Source organism: Lagopus muta, chromosome 1 (genome assembly GCF_023343835.1).
Source record: "Lagopus muta isolate bLagMut1 chromosome 1, bLagMut1 primary, whole genome shotgun sequence".
In the NCBI taxonomy this organism is placed as follows: domain Eukaryota; kingdom Metazoa; phylum Chordata; class Aves; order Galliformes; family Phasianidae; genus Lagopus; species Lagopus muta.
Genome location: NC_064433.1, coordinates 43,087,808 through 43,106,286, shown reverse-complemented (window position 1 = coordinate 43,106,286; position 18,479 = coordinate 43,087,808). Strand labels below are relative to the sequence as shown.

At 35.9% G+C, this 18,479-nt stretch overlaps 1 protein-coding gene and 1 long non-coding RNA gene across 4 annotated transcripts in view; one reads left to right on the top strand and one right to left on the bottom strand.

Moving 5' to 3' along the window:
* TMTC3 (transmembrane O-mannosyltransferase targeting cadherins 3) overlaps positions 1-18,479 on the bottom strand; it is a 1,052,995-nt gene that overhangs the window by 134,505 nt on the left and 900,011 nt on the right. The gene's annotated exons all lie outside the window — the stretch shown is intronic.
* LOC125688472 (uncharacterized) overlaps positions 1,896-18,479 on the top strand; it is a 41,168-nt gene continuing 24,584 nt past the window's right edge. Inside the window, exons 1-4 of one of the 3 annotated variants that reach the window (XR_007374735.1) lie at positions 1,896-2,190; positions 2,711-2,825; positions 10,192-10,325; positions 16,130-16,267. This is a non-coding gene — a long non-coding RNA (uncharacterized LOC125688472). Of the gene's footprint in view, positions 2,191-2,459; positions 2,826-10,191; positions 10,326-16,129; positions 16,268-18,479 lie in introns of those variants that run through there. The other 2 variants (XR_007374733.1, XR_007374734.1) reach the window with 2 other exon arrangements.

The following is an 18,479-nucleotide window of genomic DNA, read 5'->3' as shown; positions in this document are numbered from 1 at the left end:
ATCATTTGTATTCAGTTGAGGAATTGGTTTTTAAAGAAGTTAATCTCATTGTCTATAAACAGTATTTGACATCTTTTAATGAAACAAATGTATCTGTTAGAGTGTTGATTCAGAGGATTAGGAATAGTTTATTTTCAACACTTTAACTGTGCTGCCAGATCAAAACCAGCCTTGTCTCTGAAAGTTATTAATATTAAATTTCATGGCTAAAATGTAGTCTTTAAAATTTCCAATTTTTTTTTTTTTTTTTTTTTTTTTTCCTATTCTCTGTGCAGACCAGGTATGGCCATCTGAGCCCATGTTCAAGGACAAAAAGTTATCTGAAATACATCCTGAAGTTGACGACAGAGGAAGAGCTGGGGCAAGGAAGGAAAAGTGGAAAGCTTGAACCTGTGCTTTCATGTCTATTATCTCACAGTGGTTTTTATCTCATGTCATTATCTCATGTCTATTTATCTGCAGTGTGGTTAGGCAGCTGCCCTGCTCTTGATGAAATACCAGCTATCCCACCTGCTGTCATCATAGAGGCAATATTCAGTTGCTCCTGTACAGCCTTCTAGTGTCGTTCTAGATACTGTGACATCCTACTCTCACTCCGGAAGGAAAGAGGTCTCCTTTGTGTCCTGTGCCATATGTCTTAACCTCATGAAAAATCTCTGACACTTTAGTATCGCATTAATGATGGTGTGTTATCTGATGTTTAGGCAGTGCCTTACAAGATGTTTCTAACCCCCAAGTGTCAAGATTTCTAACCAATCCAATGGGTCACTGAGTAAACAAAGACAGATCTGCCATGGCCATCACATGTGGATGTAGATACACAGGGTTACAACAAGGCTCGCATTTGTCTTCACTGTCTTTTCAGGATATAGTTCCTAAAGGAAAAGCAGCCATAACCTATCAGGTAGAAGTTTGTTCTTTAACCTGAATACAAGTGTGAATGAATTTAAAATTCATTTTCCATGAATACTCATTTCTAAAACTTTCTATAGTTTTAATAAGGAAAACATGCTGTTGGGATTAGCTTGAATGATGAGCCAAGGCACAGAGATACTAATGTAATAACAACTAAATTCATATCCTTGGGCATATTTCCCCAGGTCAATAAAAAGACAATACAGAAAACTGTGATCATATGTAGGATTTTATTTCAGTACTGTAGTCAACTGTTGCTTAATTAGTTAAGCATTAGTTCCAATAAATCTTTCACCAACTAAAGCAATTAAAATAAGTTAACCTAACTGTCAAGAAAAAGTTCAGGAGTATTCCCACAAGAACATATGTGCCACCCTGAGACAATGATTGATACCCCTCTGAATACTACAGAGCCAATTATGTTATTATTGTCTTGATGACTGCTTGAAATAGTGGTTTATCATATGATTTTCTCCTTCTGAAATGTTGATATAAGGATTTGGCATCAATTATAGCAGGAAGGAAATCTAAAAAAAAAAAACCCAAAAAACAGAAGTATTGCAGGCTTTTTTTTTTTTTTTTTTTTGTGCTACTAATTAGCTTTCCATTTATTGAATCATCACCTATTTATTTCAGTCTCATCTTATGTAGCTAGCTTGTCAGGATTGCTCAGTACTTTCTGTTGTTCAGCCTATGGTGTTACAAGGCTGAGCCACAAAAATTATATATATATATATATATATATATATACATATATATATATATATATAAAATGCTAAATAATAAAACAAGGAACTTACTAGGAGAAAAACTTTACAAAATTTAGAAATGTTTAACAAAACTAGAGAAATTGCAGATTTATGAAAAATAAGAAGAGTAAGACAATCTCAGTTACCCACACACAAACTGGATAAATGTCTCCTATGGACAAGCTTAAGAGACATGGTGTTTGCATGCAAATAAAATAAATGACTGCTTCATAGCACATGTAGTATTAGAATCTACTAGAAAAAAATGTTATTTTATTTTTCTATTTTTTTTTCTATTCTAGATTTTATTTTCAGTGGCATTGAGGGTTGATAGGGCCACAGGAGGAAGGCCCAAAGACCACTCTTCATTAATGGCACATGTCTGTTCCATCCATAAACAGAGATCTACAGGGTGTCCTGAGAACTGTTGATTAGCAAGTCTGATTTCCAGTCCTAGTAAGGCAGTTTAATCTGTGATGAAGAGAAAGAACATTGTGCTCTTATGCCCGTCAGCACACAGCAAACAGTGAGTTATATGTATTTTGCGGGGGAGTTAATGTATGAGAGGTGATCATCATTCAAGGCATTGCTTAGTAATTTTCTTCCATTTCCCCTCACTGTTTACCATAGAAACGAAGACATAAAGCCCAGCAAATCTAAAGAGAATAATCAACTGCAGCTTAATTCAGGATTAATAACCATGTTATTTACTATTTTCCATGTTGTTTCCTCTGCCTTTAGGATTGTGAGAGAAAAATTGGCTCTTCTTTGTACTTCATTTTGATGTTTTTTAAACTGACTTGCTAATGTCACATTGTACCTAAAAAGCACTGCAGTGCTTAAAATATGCAGCAAATCTTGTAGCCTGCTTTTTCTGCTGCTGATATAAATCTGAGTTCCTCATTCTCGGTTTATGTAGTCCAAAACTTCTGGAATTTGATGTTACTTCCCCTCAGGAAAGGCAAACTAATGTTCTTCATAGAGCTAGCTTTGACTTGAAGATCCTGGGAAGTTCTCTGTGTACTTACGTGGGCACTTTCTTTCAGTGATGCACAGGGCACAGACTGAGTAGCTCCATGGAAATCAGCAGACATCACAGATCCCCTGAGGAGCTCAGTTGATGTTGAGAGCTTATTTCACCAACAGGCTGAAATGATTCAGGTAGGGAATCTTGATTGTTGGGGTTTTTTTGCTCTCAGGAGCCTTGTTTTTTTGTTTTTTTTTTGTTTTTTTTTTGTTTTGTTTTTTTCAGTGATGTGATTTTACACTGATGTATGGTTAACAGTAATGAAATCATGACCATTTTACAGCTAACTGATAAACAACATGAGAAACATCTAACTGAATACAGAAGATACTTATTGTCTGGGGAATGCCATGATTAAATAGTCTATGTTTTAGAGGACAAATCCATCAATTGACTGAATTTCTTTCAGAGGCAAGAATCTTGTGTGAAATCTTTACGGCAGCCACCATAAACTGTAACAGCTCAGAAATGTGCCACCCAATCCATCTCATTTTCCATCCGGATTGCAGCATAGCCATGCAGAATATGGAAAGGAATTAGTTGAGGTGATTCTTTGCTTTTATGACCACTATTATTATGTCAACTATGACACTTTACAACAGAATATTACTGAAAAGGCATAGGAGAGAGAGAGAGAGAATGAAAAGAATCTGGAAGATAAAAGAATCCACTGGGCAAATAAGTTATCTACTGTAAGATTTACTTCAAAACTCGAAAAACAATGATTACAAAGCAAGTGAAATAGAAAACAAACCAAAAATAATTCTGTGTTTAAAACACTGATTACTTGGATTTTGAAAGTTTACATTCTAATTTCAATAAAGTCAAAGGCAGTGCTGCAAATGTCTTCAGGGTAAAGAGCAAAGTTCCAGGAAAAGAAATTTCAGTTTCTGTGTAGTGATACACAGAATGTTGTGATATGAGCAAAAACTCTGACAGTGTAGATAACAGAAAGGGTGGTATAATGCACAATTTTTAAAAATATTAATTTAAATAATATTGCAACATTTCACTAAACAGAAGTTGCATTATTATTATTACTACTCTTTCCTAAAATTAAACTTTGAAGAAATTCAGTCCTTTTAGCAAAGGAACAAGCATTCTGCCATTGACAATATCTTATGCTACTGTAGAAAAAATGCTGTAAAATTGTACTTGTTATTCTATGACAAGTACAAAATAAATCCATACATAATCATATTGTTTGTTGATTTTGGCATTTTAAGAATTTAATGTTGAAAATAAAATGCTTATTTTGAATTCATTTTAAAATAGGCAGCTAAATGCCTCCATATTTCACACATAAGAAACAACACATTTAAGAACACCAAATTGTAGTGAGGATTGGAAAGGTAAAGAGCCTAAGGAGACAAATTACTATGCATCTTCTATGCATAAAAGAACTTCTTTTATGACAAGGAGCCAGGCTTTACTATTCTGAGGTCAATAAAGTCAATGGTATCTAGCACAAAGTGTAGCCTTTCTTGAACCCATGTATATTGAAATGAAGGTTAATGAAATTAGATTCTGTCTTATTTTGCACTGGACTTGGTAGTAACTTAAACCAAATAAATGTTTCTTGCTGGCTGAGTTCTAATCCTCGGGAAATTTTTCACTTTTTTTTTTTTTTTGCCTGAAAAGTCAATAAATCAAAAAAAGCCATTTGTAATATACTTCTATGCACACACACACACAACAGAAAAAGATGAAGAATCACCTTTGTCCAACTGTATTCTGTTAGCCAATCTTTTGTGATGATCAGAGCTGGTTAGCATTTGCAGGCCTTTTTTAGGGGCTAAAATGTAGGGCACAAACTCCATCTCCTTAGCACACGTTATTTAATCACATGAGCCTGAACTGTTCTGTTCAGTTCAATTGATTCTCCTATTAAGAAGGAAAATGGCTTTCCTCAGATCTTTAATGTTTTCAGACCAATTGAGAACCCACGTTGCCATCAAACAAAGACTATTCTGGCACTGAAACTATTGAATAGCTATTGCACGCCCACTGCAGTGCTCTTTAAATAAGATTGCTATTTATTACTTGTGCTCTCAGTAGGAAAAAAAAAAAAAATTCAATTGATTCAGGATGAAGTAGACTGACCTGTTCAGCTGCTGAAAAAACAAGAGTGGATGAGGTGGATAAATTGCATCTATGTTTGAAAATTCACAGTAGGGAAAGCTAGTAAGTATTATTGCTTGAGAGACTGACATTTTTTCCTAGTATAGCAATAGAGACCCATGCAAATTAAAGCCCCACTTCTCAATGAAAACTCTAGAAGGGAACTAACCTTGTGCCCCAAAATATCTGCATGGTATTCCAACATTAGGATTCAGCTGACTTTCTCCTTCAGAAACTGGCTCTGAGAGTTTGATCACTCAGAAGTTTTTTCAACTAAATCAAAACTGAAAGACCTTTTCAAAGACCCTTCCCCATAGTTGCAAAGCATTGGGGCATCTAATTCAGTGATGATTCTGTAGGGATTAACCATGAAAAGCTGAGCCTGCATGGCTTCCCAGAGGCTCACGAGAGGTGGGAAGAGCTTCGGGCTGCCCTCAGCTATCACACTGAGTCCCTACTTCTTCCTGAAGCAAGTGAGCCAACCTGAAGGCTAGCACGTTCTTCATTCTCAAAAGAATATCAGGAAGGAGATGGAGAAAATGGAAAAATAAATTTCCCTTGTGATGGGTAGATCTGTATGGATGAGATTTTCCCACAGCTTTACAAATAAGCAATACTCTATGCAGATTTATAGGCTGAAGGCTGATGTATAACTCTGTTTGAGGTTGATAGAAACAGTGCAACTGGACATCTCTCACCAATTCAATCTCTTGCCATTCTCTAAGCAGTGAACAGTGAAAGGATCTGACATTTAAAGTTGTTTCTATTCTCAGATGTTGGGACACGGAGGATCTATATCAAATGGGCATAGGAACAAGCACACTAGGATTCGATTACAAGATATTCAGCATGAATATCGACACTTCCCTTAAACTCAGAGACGGTCTAAACAGTTTTTTCCTTCTCATTTCTCAGGGTACCTAGACATATGGCAATAAGTGTTTAAATCTTGAGTTTGACATATGTCATTTTGCCATGACAGTCAGTGAATACAGTTGAGGAAAAATAGGAGGGATGATTTTGTTACCAGTATCTGGAATAAAAGTTATTTAATACCTTGAGACCTTAAGTGTCTGTTGCTATTTTCTCAGTAGCAACAAAGATTTATATATTTTTAATATAATTTATATGATATATAAATATATATAACTATATAATATTCTTGAAAGTTAATATTCTCAGTAGTAGAGGTAATTGATTTTCTGTACATGTGTTTACATACTGCACCAAGAAATTGAACTGTAGTGGTCAATATGTGTCTGGTGATACTGGATACTTTTTCATTATACAAATCACTTTTGGAAGGCCCCTGTTTTCAAAGATAGATAAGAACTCATTATTTGTACAGGTTTGCTGTTGTATTTTGACTGAATCTGATAACAAGTTCATTTTAAGTGTTCTACACCCAAAGAATTAAGAACATACACTCTACTGTAAACATATCCACAAATATCTAGGCTTTTACTACCTGATCAACAGTAAGGCACAAAAGAATTACTTCCACAGAAAATTGATAGTCATGATTAGTTCATTCTTATCAACTATGATAGCCATTAATCACAATAGTCTTGTTCAGCATTCACATTGCTAGAAGAATATCATTGCCTGGAAATTCAATACTTTATTCCAGAACTGAGTCACTTAAGGTGACTCAAAACCATTATTTCCATCACAGTATATGTCTAATTAGCAACTCAATTAATAGTTTATAACTTAAGCCATTTGCTGGGTTTTCACTTTGGTTCATGTAAAAAGGCAGTTTTTGCACAATATTTTTTTTTTCTTATGAATATTTCAGTCCAGAGGGAAAAGCACTGTGTTTTCAAAACAGAGCACATCAAATTACAATGAGGCAAAACTTGCGTGTGTTACAGCCAGAGTACCCACTACATAACAGCAAACATTTTACCCAGATTAATTTCTGAAACATCTAGGATATATAGTTAAAAAGCAGAATTCTGAAGATAAATCTCAGCCTGCTGTATGACAGATAACATCATATCAGTTGCATACCCATACTTTAAGCAGAGGCCATCTCTTGGGAGTGGTAAGTGAAGCTGGACAACAGCAGAAACAGGGTAGCATTTGAACCCCAGTAAAATCTGTATCAAAATCCTTGGCTTTGGTGGAACATCAGTTCTTCCACAAGCTACAGCGAATCAGTAAAGCTTACAGTGAACTTCAGACATCCTACAGCTTTGCAGAATACTCTGAAGTATGTCATAAAATCTCCCAAAGCATCTGAAAAAATTATTGAGAAATGACTGGAAAGATTAAAAGTAAAAAGAGAGGGAAGGGAAAAAAAAGTCATGCTAAGCCAGAAGAGCAGAAGTTAGGGTTAAAAACAGAGGAGATGTACTGACAATTATAGGAAAGATCTTGCTTAGCCAGAGCTCTTTTTCCCTGCAAAAGAGCAATAAAGGTGAAATAAGTGAGTAGTCCATTTCCACATATATCTGCCTTGGTGTAGATTTATAATATGTTTTAGCTGCTGTAGGTAACTGAAATTAGTATGGTATAAAATGGAATTTGTTGTAATGAAAGAAAATCACAAATATTTATCTTTTTACATTCCAAACTTCTAGAGGTTAAAATCACATAAACTGTCAGGTAATCTCCTGAGAAGCACAGAAAGCCACATTCCTTTTAAGTCTCATGTAGAATGGACAAAAGTACCACAAAATATGCTAAGCAGAGCAGGATTGGACTCCTGAACACTTGCACTGGATGCTCTACTTGGCCTTTGCTGCTTTTAAATCATGTAATTCCCTTTAATATTATGTTAAGATTTTGAGGCAAAGCTGAAGTCTCCTAACAAAATTTGCCTGTCTTTTTAAGATAGAAAGCTAACTAAACCTTCAAAAATGTTCCCAGAAAATCTCCGTGGCTGGTAGATGAGAGAGGGCACCTGAAAGAAGGGATTTATTTTCCCTTCTATTTCCTGAGCATTTCTTCTGAAACACATCTAAAGCAATATTTTATAAATACAGCCTTTCTGCAGAATTTTGAAGTCTCTGCCAGAGTGAGGGCCACAACTGCTATTTCAAAGGATATGATCAGAGAGGAGCTGAAGGGTATAAGAAACTGGCAATGGTGATCCGGCAGTGGAGGCCAGGCATAGCAGCACAGGTGTAGAGGAGAACAGCAGGATCTGTGCCAAAAGCTATATCACATGGAGATGGATGGGGATAGGAAAAAGGTGGTGTGGAGGCATCAGGGAATATGAATCTTGTTCACTGGTATCAATGCACAACATTCCTAGGACGTTCTCAGTAGCTCACAAATACCCAAACTGTAAGATTCTCTCATCTAGACATCCACCAGGTTCTCACAGATGTGTTGTAAGATATTTAGTGTTCACCTACTCTAACTTATCTGTGCCATGAAATACCATTTTACTCTAAAATGTCCCATCATCGATCTATGTAAAGTTCTCTCTGCTCTATTGTATGTCACAAGTGAGTGGAAGATAGAAAAGAGTACCATAAAAAAGAGGCATACTTTCATGAGGGTCCATATACTTCCTTCCTTCCTGTATGTACTTCATAGGACCTATTTCCAGAAATGTAGCCTGCTGTGTATCAACAGGCCTATCAGCCTGATCTCAGCAACAGCAGAATTAACCTGAAGTTTCTGTGACCCACTCCATAATGAAGCTGCTCAAAAAGGGACATCTTGCTGGCTGTGGTAGTTGTGGTTGGACTCAGACAGAGACTTGCAACCTGCTTCCAGGCTGAGATGGGTTTTTCAGCCCCAGGAGTGGGTAAGTGATTGGGTGAGGCTTGGATGCTGTATGAGAATCTCGTGCTTGCAGGGTCTGTGAAGATAGAATGTTTGTAGTGCCTTTGTCACAGCATGGTGACAGTCTCTCACTCCTCCCTCACTCCTAACAAAAGGCTGACCTGGGTTACCTGGCATATAGGTATGTCCTTTTGATATAAGATTGTCACAAGACACCAGAGATTAATCTATGATGAGAAGACCCTGAAAACATGTAGATTTGCTGTATGGCTGACAGGTGTTCTTTATGGAGATCCATCCAAAGGGATGTGATAGGTGCAGCTCCTTCCTTTACTTTTTCACAGGCAGTACCTGTGCTTGGGGCTGCTGGGTATGTGTCATACCTCGCCTTAAGGGGAATCTGCAGTGTGCTTAGAGATGTTGTGACGGCTACCCAAATGACAGGTACTCACTGCCATTTTCCTCCAGCCAAATTGTACTCAGAAGGTACCTCCCTTTAAAGACAAATGGAGTACTTGGGGGTACTATAATTGTGCAAAAAGGACAAAAGTAGAAGCTCCTTTGATGCTGTTATGTCTAAATATGCACTCTATACAGACTCAGTATCTGTGCCATGCAGAATTCCTCTAAAACCCCTGAGATTTACATTGCTTTCAGTTTGAGAAATACAGCATAAATAATGTATATCTTATCTTGAAATCAATGGAATACATTTCAAGTGAGCTTTAATATATATTAATAAGTATCATACTGATGTCTTAAAAAAAAAAAAAAAAAAAGGAACATTTAGAAAACTTTCTGTTTGTGTTTAATAAGTTTTGTACATTTTTCTCCTGATGAAAGATAGAAAAGATGAAAGTAGGTCCTGGAATAAGAGCAGTTGTTGGATGGAAAGAGGGATAATATTTTATATTTTAATACGTATAAATACATATTGTCTATGTAAATGTTGTTGCAGTTTCATCAGTATCATTAATTTCCATACATTTACAACTGTTTGCATATTAGCTGGAGAAAGCATTACAAGTATAAATTCCCTGCATGTGTCTCCAGCCAAGTAAGTAGCTATATCCCAAATACATACCTTGCAATCATTGTAGTCTGTGCCTTCTTTGCTTCTATCTTTAATAGATAAATTATCCTTAGAGTACTCAGCCCCTTGAGGTGAAAGACAGTGATGGGGAGCAGAATAAACCCCCCAATAGCTCAGGAGAAGACATGCTATTCCACGTAGACTATTACAACCCTATGGGGCCAAATGGGATTAACCTGAGGGAGCTGGCAGAATTGATTGCCAAGCAATTTAATTTATCAGCAGTCCTGATCAACCAAGGAGGTCCTAGATGATTGGACACTTACCAGTGTTATGCCCATCTACTAGAAGAGTTGGAAAAATAATCCAGGGAACTAACAGCCTGTCAGCCTGATCTCAGTTTCAGGGAAGGCTATGGATCAGATCATCTTCAGTGCTGTCACACAGCATGCGTGGGAAAACAAGGAAACCATATCCAGCCAGCATAAGTTCATGAAAGGCAGGTCCTGCATGACCAACCTGATCTTCTACAACTGGGTGACCCATCTTGTGGATGAGGAAAAAGCTGTGGATTTTAGCAAGGCCTTTGATACTGTCTCCCACAGAATTCTCCTGGCCTGGAATACAAGTCTTGCGATGAGTGGATATGGGATCTGGGATTGTTTATTCTAGAAAACAGGAGGCTCAGGACAGATCTTACCACTCACTCTGCAATGACCTGAAAGAAGGCTGTAGCAAGGTAAGGGTCAGTCTCTTCTCCCAAGTAATTATCAATAGGATGAGAGGTGGTGGCCTGAAGTTGTGCCAGAGGATATTCAGGTTGAAATTTTAGGAAAAATTTCTTCTCTGACTGAGTGGTTAGGTAAACAGGCTGGTCAAGGAAGTGGTGGAGTCACCATCCCTGGTGCTATTCAAAAAATGTGTGGATGTGGCACTTAGGGACACGGTTTAGTGTGAATGATGGTATTCAGTTGACAGTTGGACTTGATTCATCTTAGAAGTCTTATACAACCAAAATGATGCTATGATTTTATGATTCATTAAAAAAAAACATGCACAATTTTTCCATGGTGTCTGTGTTCTGTCATGGGCAGCAGACACATTTTTTCTTTTGGGCATGCTGCTGAAAAATACTTGCTTTTTTTGCTCATTTGTTACTCCACCCTTACATTCCTCTTGGCCACTGTACTAAACCCAACACTGAGGATTCTGTTGAATATAAAATGAAATTCGAGATAATACAGTATGCCATCTCTGTGTCTGTTAAATTAATAATAAGTAAGTGATGAACAAAAATTCTATTCATTATGTATTCTATGACCAAAAGAATAATTTATGAATTTCAAGTAATGTTATTTCTTCTCTAATAGAAAAATGAATGATCAGTTTTTAATCTTCTGCCACAACCATTTAAACTATTTTAATAAGAGGCTTGTCTATCTCTGAAAAACAGTATCTGATGGAGGTTCTTAGAGTTACGTCACTAATACGTCAGTGAAGAAATTTCACCAGACTAATTGTTTTCAATTTCATTTCACCTCTTAATTTTTTACAGTTATTGTTATATTACTCCCTGAAGTTTCATCTCAAATGTCATTGTATGCCTAATTCTATTTTAGCTACTGGATCTAACAGAAACAGAAACAAGTAATTTACAGCATTCTCCTAGATGAAAATAAAAAATAGCCACCAACATTGGGGTGTGCTTGAAAATTTGGTGCCACGTTAAAGCGTGTTACAAGGCAAACTGATAGCAAATATATTTTAGATTGCATGCTATTGTGCATTCTTTATGACCTACTACTTCTGAGTGATGCAGCTTTAGTATGTGTTCAGCTCCTTTAGATGTCATTCAGATTTTAAAAACTAGTTAATAGAGTACAATAATATAATTCAGTCCTTGATATGGAATAAACTGTAACATCTTTCCCTTAACTAGAATTTTGTATACACTCCCTAAACAGACTATGTATCTAGTACGGACACCATTCTAGACAGATGATTACACAGGGTTTCTGTATGTCACACAGGAAGAAGGAAGAAAAGTTGGCCAGAGATTTGACTTTTCTTAAAAGAAAAAATACCTAATATTGAAGAGATTTTGTACATTGTCATGCAGTTCTATATCTTCTGTGAAAGTCTGCAAAGTTATTGTGTATGCAACTTGAAGGAAAAAAAAATACAAGTCATACATTGATTGAGAAGTGTGGCTGGGATACATACTCGGAAATAAAAAAAGATTTTATCAGATTTTAGCCTTGGATATTTAAAATGAATCTTTTAGAAGAAGAGAAAGTGGGACATCATAGCCCACCTATAATTACACAGAAGCCTTTATCTTACCACTTGATAAGTATAAGATGGAGTCCAGATGGTTATGAATGCTTTTAGATTTTTAAAACGTTCTCTTTTTTCAATATTTTCACTTGTGATGGAAATTTAACCTTTGTGAAAAAAAGCAAGTAAGTCATTCTTAAGCAACTGAGAAGATATCAATACAATGTATTAACATTTCTTCATTTCTGGCTTGTTAGAAAGTTCATTATAGAAGAATGACTGAGATCATAGTTTTATAGCAGACCAGCGTGGGACGATACTCCTGCTCTGGCAGAGATATTAATAACTTTGACAGTGGGGAATGGATAAGCTCTCTAGGGTATTATATGCTTTCTTGTTCTGTGTTTTACCTTGTTCTGCGCTTTACCTTGTATACGAGGAGGTCAGCTGAAGACCAGAGGTTCTCCAGTGCAGCACTGTCATAAGCAATGCAGATAATCTCATTATCTTCCAACTCACAGTCTTTTTCATGTTTCAGGTTTCATGGGAAAGTGCTTAATGCAAGGTGAAATTTATCTTCCCTAATTTTAGCTATCTAAATGTTAGTAATCTAACAAACTGCTCAAGACAGCCTGTAGTCAGAGGAGAAAGACAGGCACCTCCAGACTGCAATTATTCTCACCCTACCATAGGAACCTGGGCTGCATTGTTGTGGAAATTTCCATCTCTCCTTCCCTCTCCTGAAATAGGAGACTAAATGCCTTAAGTTTAAAGTGACTGCAATGCAATACAGTGTGTATTCCTTAAAACTCTATATTTAAACTTTCTAAAGTCATGAAGGTATTGTATTCCTGTATCCTTACTGTCCATATCTATTAGTTTTAGAAATAAATTAAATGTCTTAAAATATTTTTATTTCTTTTTCCCTTTGTATGGTTTTGCATTACATAATGTAACTCCAATTGCAATTTCCATTTCTGGAATGCAAGCTTTTCATTTAGAAACATTCTTCTCTATGGAATGACTAGGTTCATAATGTTCAAATATGAAAGAGTTTTACCAGTGATCATCCCCTGAAATCTAATGCTAGGCTTTATAGTCATCTAGTTTTTATCAAAATGAAGTACATTATATCTTTCTGAAGGTATATTAAAGTTGACAGTTCTCACAGTTTGGTGGCTTGTCTAATATCTCCTAGATTTCTTCCATCCCATTTCTTGTAATTGAAAGTTGATTTTCTTTAAACAACAGCAAAAAAAAACAACAGCTACAGTTCTGTTTTCTCAACTCATTTTTTAATGAAAAGCTTGATTGATTTACCTAAATATGTGAAGTGTATAAAGAAGAATCCAAAATCAAACATGCATTCAGATTATTACTTTAAAAGACCATTTCATAACTGCTATGTATTTTGTTAATGAGGGTGAATGAGAAGTCAGTATCGGTTCTGAAATCCTCTCCACAGCTACTATCTTATTTTACTGTTCTGGTTTTTTTTTTTCGTTTTTTTTTTTAATGTGGGTGTGTATATTAAAAGCTTACTTGCAGTTGTTAATTGAAAATTAAAATTAAAATTAAAATTAAATACTAATGATAGCAACTCTGAAAGTCAACTTACATGTATCTTGATTTGATGATCTCCCTTCCTGGCCCCCAAACACACACACCAAAAAAAAAAAAAAAAAAAAGAAAAAAGAAAAAAGAAGGAAGTAGCAAAAGTTAGACTTGGTTTTGAAAATGCATAAGGAGACAAAGCACAAAATACTGCCTCATTAGTGTGTCAATACTCAGAAATTTCTGCAATTTCTGCAGGAATGCGTTTAATAGAGAACAAAAATAATCATGGCAACACATAAAGATATCGTATCAAAGTAGAAGGCTTGGTTTTGTAATCATGTCAGATATAGGAATATATGTTTGATTTTCTGGCTACATTCCTAAAATGATTAAGCATCCTTGTCCAGAAGGATACATGGATGGCTTTCATTCTTCCAGCTTTCTTAAAAACTGAGATGAATATCTTCTTGTGATTTCCCTGAATATTTGAATTTAGAAAATTTTCATCCGTATGAACCACCCAACCTAAACTGAAAGCCAAGTCTGTGCTACAAAACATGTTATAATATTAAAATGTTTTTGATCTCCTAGTCAAAAGCCTTCAAGTAAATTTTCAAGTAAAAGCCACTTGAGAGCCCATCTGGAAACTGTCCCAAGCTTATATTTACTAAATGTTCACAACATTGCTGGTTGAAAGAGAGAGTAATTTAAGCAACATAACTTTTAAAAGAAATATTTTATGGCACAAGCCACAAGAGGGAAGTAGTAAACAGTCTTAGGAAACACAGCATTTGAGCAAGTTTTCAGTCTTAAATGAAATACTATATTGCTAGTGTTTTTGGATTTGCTTTTCTCAGGAAGCTGTGAGAAATGGCAAAGTTTATTTTTGCCTTAGTTTTTATGTGGACCCAATTCTTAAGGCAGACTTTTCTCCTAAAAAACAATTCAAAGTTTGTTTCCTAAAATGGAGTTTGAATGTTACTTCTGAACACCTCTGCTGTTATTTAAGTTATGCCTAGACTGTCTGTAATTTCTCTATAAATAAATAAGAAAACAACCAGTTGGTCTAAATCATAGAATCATAGAGACATAGAATGTTTTGGGTTGCAAGTGATCTTTAAGATCACCTAGTTCCAACCCTCTGCTATAGGCAGAGAAACCTACCTCTGAACCAGGCTGTTCAAAGCACCATCCAGCCTGGCCTCGAATGTTTCCAGGGCGGTAGCATTCACAGGCTCGCTGGACAGCCTGTTCCACTGTCTCACCACCCTCACAGTAAAGAATTTTTTTCTAATATCTAGTCTAATTCTACCCTCTTCTAGTTTAAAGCCATTTTCACTCATCCTGACACCACGTGTCTAGATAGACTATCATTTTGATAAAATAAACAGTGTTTTACATAAGCATGTCACAACAAACTTCTTCTTTTATGACCAAAAAAATAAAGCCAGGAAGATTAAGCAGTGATATGAATTAAACTAGAACACAGTATGGAGGAATCAATGCAGAAAAGGCAAGAGGAAAAAGCACCTCTTTCTTCTTGAAATTTAAAAATGCACTTTGCCTGCAAAGTTGTGATTGAACCAGAATGCCTTTGAAGGGCATAACTTTATTGATCCTAAAAACATAACAGAAACACTGTTTAGTCTTATGTGACAGCAGATGGCACTCTATAACTATTGGCATACATGTGCATCTGCACATATGTAGACATAGACATACATCTACACACAATCACAAAAGCATATTGCTTTCCATCTAATGAGACCTCAGAAAAATATAGGGTCCAAGTCTTACAATGCTGTTTTCTGTCAAAATACATTTGAAACACAAAATGTCTCTTTGTAAGATTTTGGAAAGTTTTTCAAAATGGAAGACCATGTACAATAGAAAAGTAAAATATATTGCTAGTATACCTTCCTTGTCTTTTACAGTCTTTGCATCTCATAAAAATCAGTTTCCTTGAAAAAAGAAATGTATTGTTCTTTACAGATGCTGGTACAATGAAAATGAATCACAATGGGGCTTTGTTTTGTGGAAGTTTTTCTGGTTGATTGGTTTGTTGGTTTTTTTTTGTAAAAAACATACTGCCATATCTGCCTAATATTTACAAGGAGTGCAAAAAGTACTAAAGATGTTAGCATTAAAAAGAGGAAAGAGAGGAACTACAACACTATCTACTGTGCTCCTACTGACATACACAAGAAATATGAAAACAATTTTATATGAGTAGTACGTCCTCCTCTTGGAGTTCTAGGAAGTTTTATTCTCTCTTATTAAAAGAAAAAAGAAAAGGAGTGAATGAATAAAGCTGGAGAAAGCTGAAGGGAGAACAATGATTATTCTAGACATGAAGCAGCATTGATGATAGGAGAACAATGTCACTTGAGAATAAATTTTTACTAGATGCCGAACTACACAATTATTATTTACTGTAGTGGATACTTTTCCTTGAATAAGGACTGCATTCTTAAAATAAATATATACACAACATGTATGTTTGATCAAAAAGACCATTGAGATAGTTTAGAGCAAGGTCTGTAATCTGAAGATCAGGGCTAGCTTTCTTTTTGATATAAATAGTCCTGCATTCCTACTGACCAAGAGAACAACCCAGTTCTCATAGTAGCTATGTTAAAACCCAAAAACAATAATAATAACATCAGTGGTGACTAAGAGAAAAATTTTTCTGGTTATCACTTTTTTCAGAAATCTATTAACCAAAGAGTCTGGAGCAGTCACTCATAAAGTACTGAAGACCAAATTCACCAATATTGTATTTGAAGATGAAACTCAGACCAGTTTGGACTCACAACTGGATGTGTAAGGACACATTCTTGCATTCAGGTATGGGTTTTATCTGATCCATATTAAATACTCAGTTGTGATACCATTGAGGGTATGACTCAAACCACCATATATGTCAACTTCCTTTGGGGTGATATTGCAAGACTAGCAATAATTAAAGAGCCTGATCAAGTTATATGGATCCTGACATCATCTGTTAGGTTGGGAGTGACCTGCAGTTACATTTTAGTCTAACTGTTTGCAATTAAATAATCCTAGAAATAAGACACACATGGTAGTTGTACAGGCTTTACATTTCACTCTGCTTCAGCTGACGGTCATGAGCATATTTAGTGAATGTAGGACCAGACCTAATGAAGGATTTACGCATCTAAAATCTGAGTTGAGAGCCTAAATTCTTCTCAGTCTCAGACCTCAGAAACCTGTTTGGTTGCTCTCTAATCCCAGTAAGTGCAGTAAGTTGATAGATGTATAGCTCTTCTTTAGATGAGAATTTTGATGCACAAGGCACTCAAACATCTGTGTATCTAGATAAATATTCCTTGGCAAGCATTCTGCAAGCACACTCAAGCATATTCCAATTGTGCACACCAAAACTAGACAAGTGTAATCACTGCTAGTTTATTTGGAAATGCATTTCCTATAACACTTTCCTCACTGCAGAACACTAGAATATTCATGAAAATGTGAGACTTCTTTTCTGGTTTACAAATGCGCACAAGGAAAAGGTTGTAACCACAAGTTCACATGTAACCCCCAAAAAAGCTTAGATTTAGCTTGAAAGACATTTAGGGGAAAATAGAGAGATTCTCAGCTTGATTCTAATGGAAACAGAAAAAAAAAAAAAAAAAAAGTCAGGATAGACTGGACTGGAAAAAGAACAAAAAATGAATAAAATGTACAGATATGCTTCATAGTTACTACATAGATACTAACAATGGGAGATCTGGTTTATAATCCTTTTCCTAGCAGCCTTTACCCAATTTTACACATTGATTGTTCCTTAAATCCTTATAAAGCCTCTTATGGGGACAATAAGTCTACACAGCTGCCTCCAATCTAGAATATAGAAATCATGGCCTTGATTTGTGTTTTGTCTTGCTATCTTTATAGAATAATACATCTTAAATTCTTTTTGCACAGGAATGCTTTTATAACAGAAAGGGTTGGAGATGTTCTTTCTCTCTCGTGTACTGCATTGAAGAGCCTATAAAGGTCAGGAAGCAGTAGAAAATACAGGTGTGCATCCTGCTGGGTGGAAAAGAGCATGAAATAAGCCTTTCCCTGCTTCCAGGATGAGTGTTCGAATTGTATCCCCAGCAGAAATTGCTCATCTATGTGTCTTAACATTAAGTCAGTTTCTTTATGCTTTTTCAGCACTTTTTCTCAGATGCCCTGAGGAAACAGAGCTTTGCAGAGAGGAAGAAAGAGAAACATGCTGGGACAGTCAGGAATATCTTGTGTTCATATTGTCTTAGTTGGTAAGGGGCAGGTCTCAACTTTGGTTTTGGACTTAGGCACCAAACTTTGTGTTCTATTTATGTGCTCTCTTTTAAGTCTTTTACTAATGTGTGAGGCTTTGAGTGCCAGATGCTGGGAGATTAGAATACTTTTTTTTTTTTTTTTTTTTTTTGCTTGATCCAAACCTTTACTATTCAAAAAATATTGATAGTAATGAGCTTTAGATTCAGCTCAAGACACCACCTCTTCTCTAGTTTATTTTCCATAGTACATGAAGCATTTGGAAAAGGGCTTACGAGCAGACCACAGTGGAGAAAACCATGCTTGTTTTCCTCTCCCGCAATTATTCCCAAGTCCTATTTTCAAACTGCATACTGCTTATTTTCAGTAATACTCCCCAGTGAACCATTCATCTGGCTTGGCAGCTGCTCTGTGTGCAGTACATTTCAAGAAGGAAGGGGACAGAAGCACAGGCATGTTTCCAAGAAAACAGATAAACTGCTTTGGTGTCACTGACTTGGAAAGTGGGTTAGTCATACTCTCAAAGGCTGGTATCCCTATTACTTTTACTCATCCAGAAGAAGACATGTGCCTGTGCTAGCCCACCTCTCAGCATATAATTCAGCAGTCTTCTTCTCCTCTGGGAGTACACAAATGAACATAAAATAGGTTTTAGAGTTTACTATTTAAATTATACAAAGTATTCCCCTGTTTTAAGGCATCATGTAAAGCTGATTTAGGGATTACTGTTATGTTGCTTCTCTTTTTTTAGATACACTAAGTATTTGTC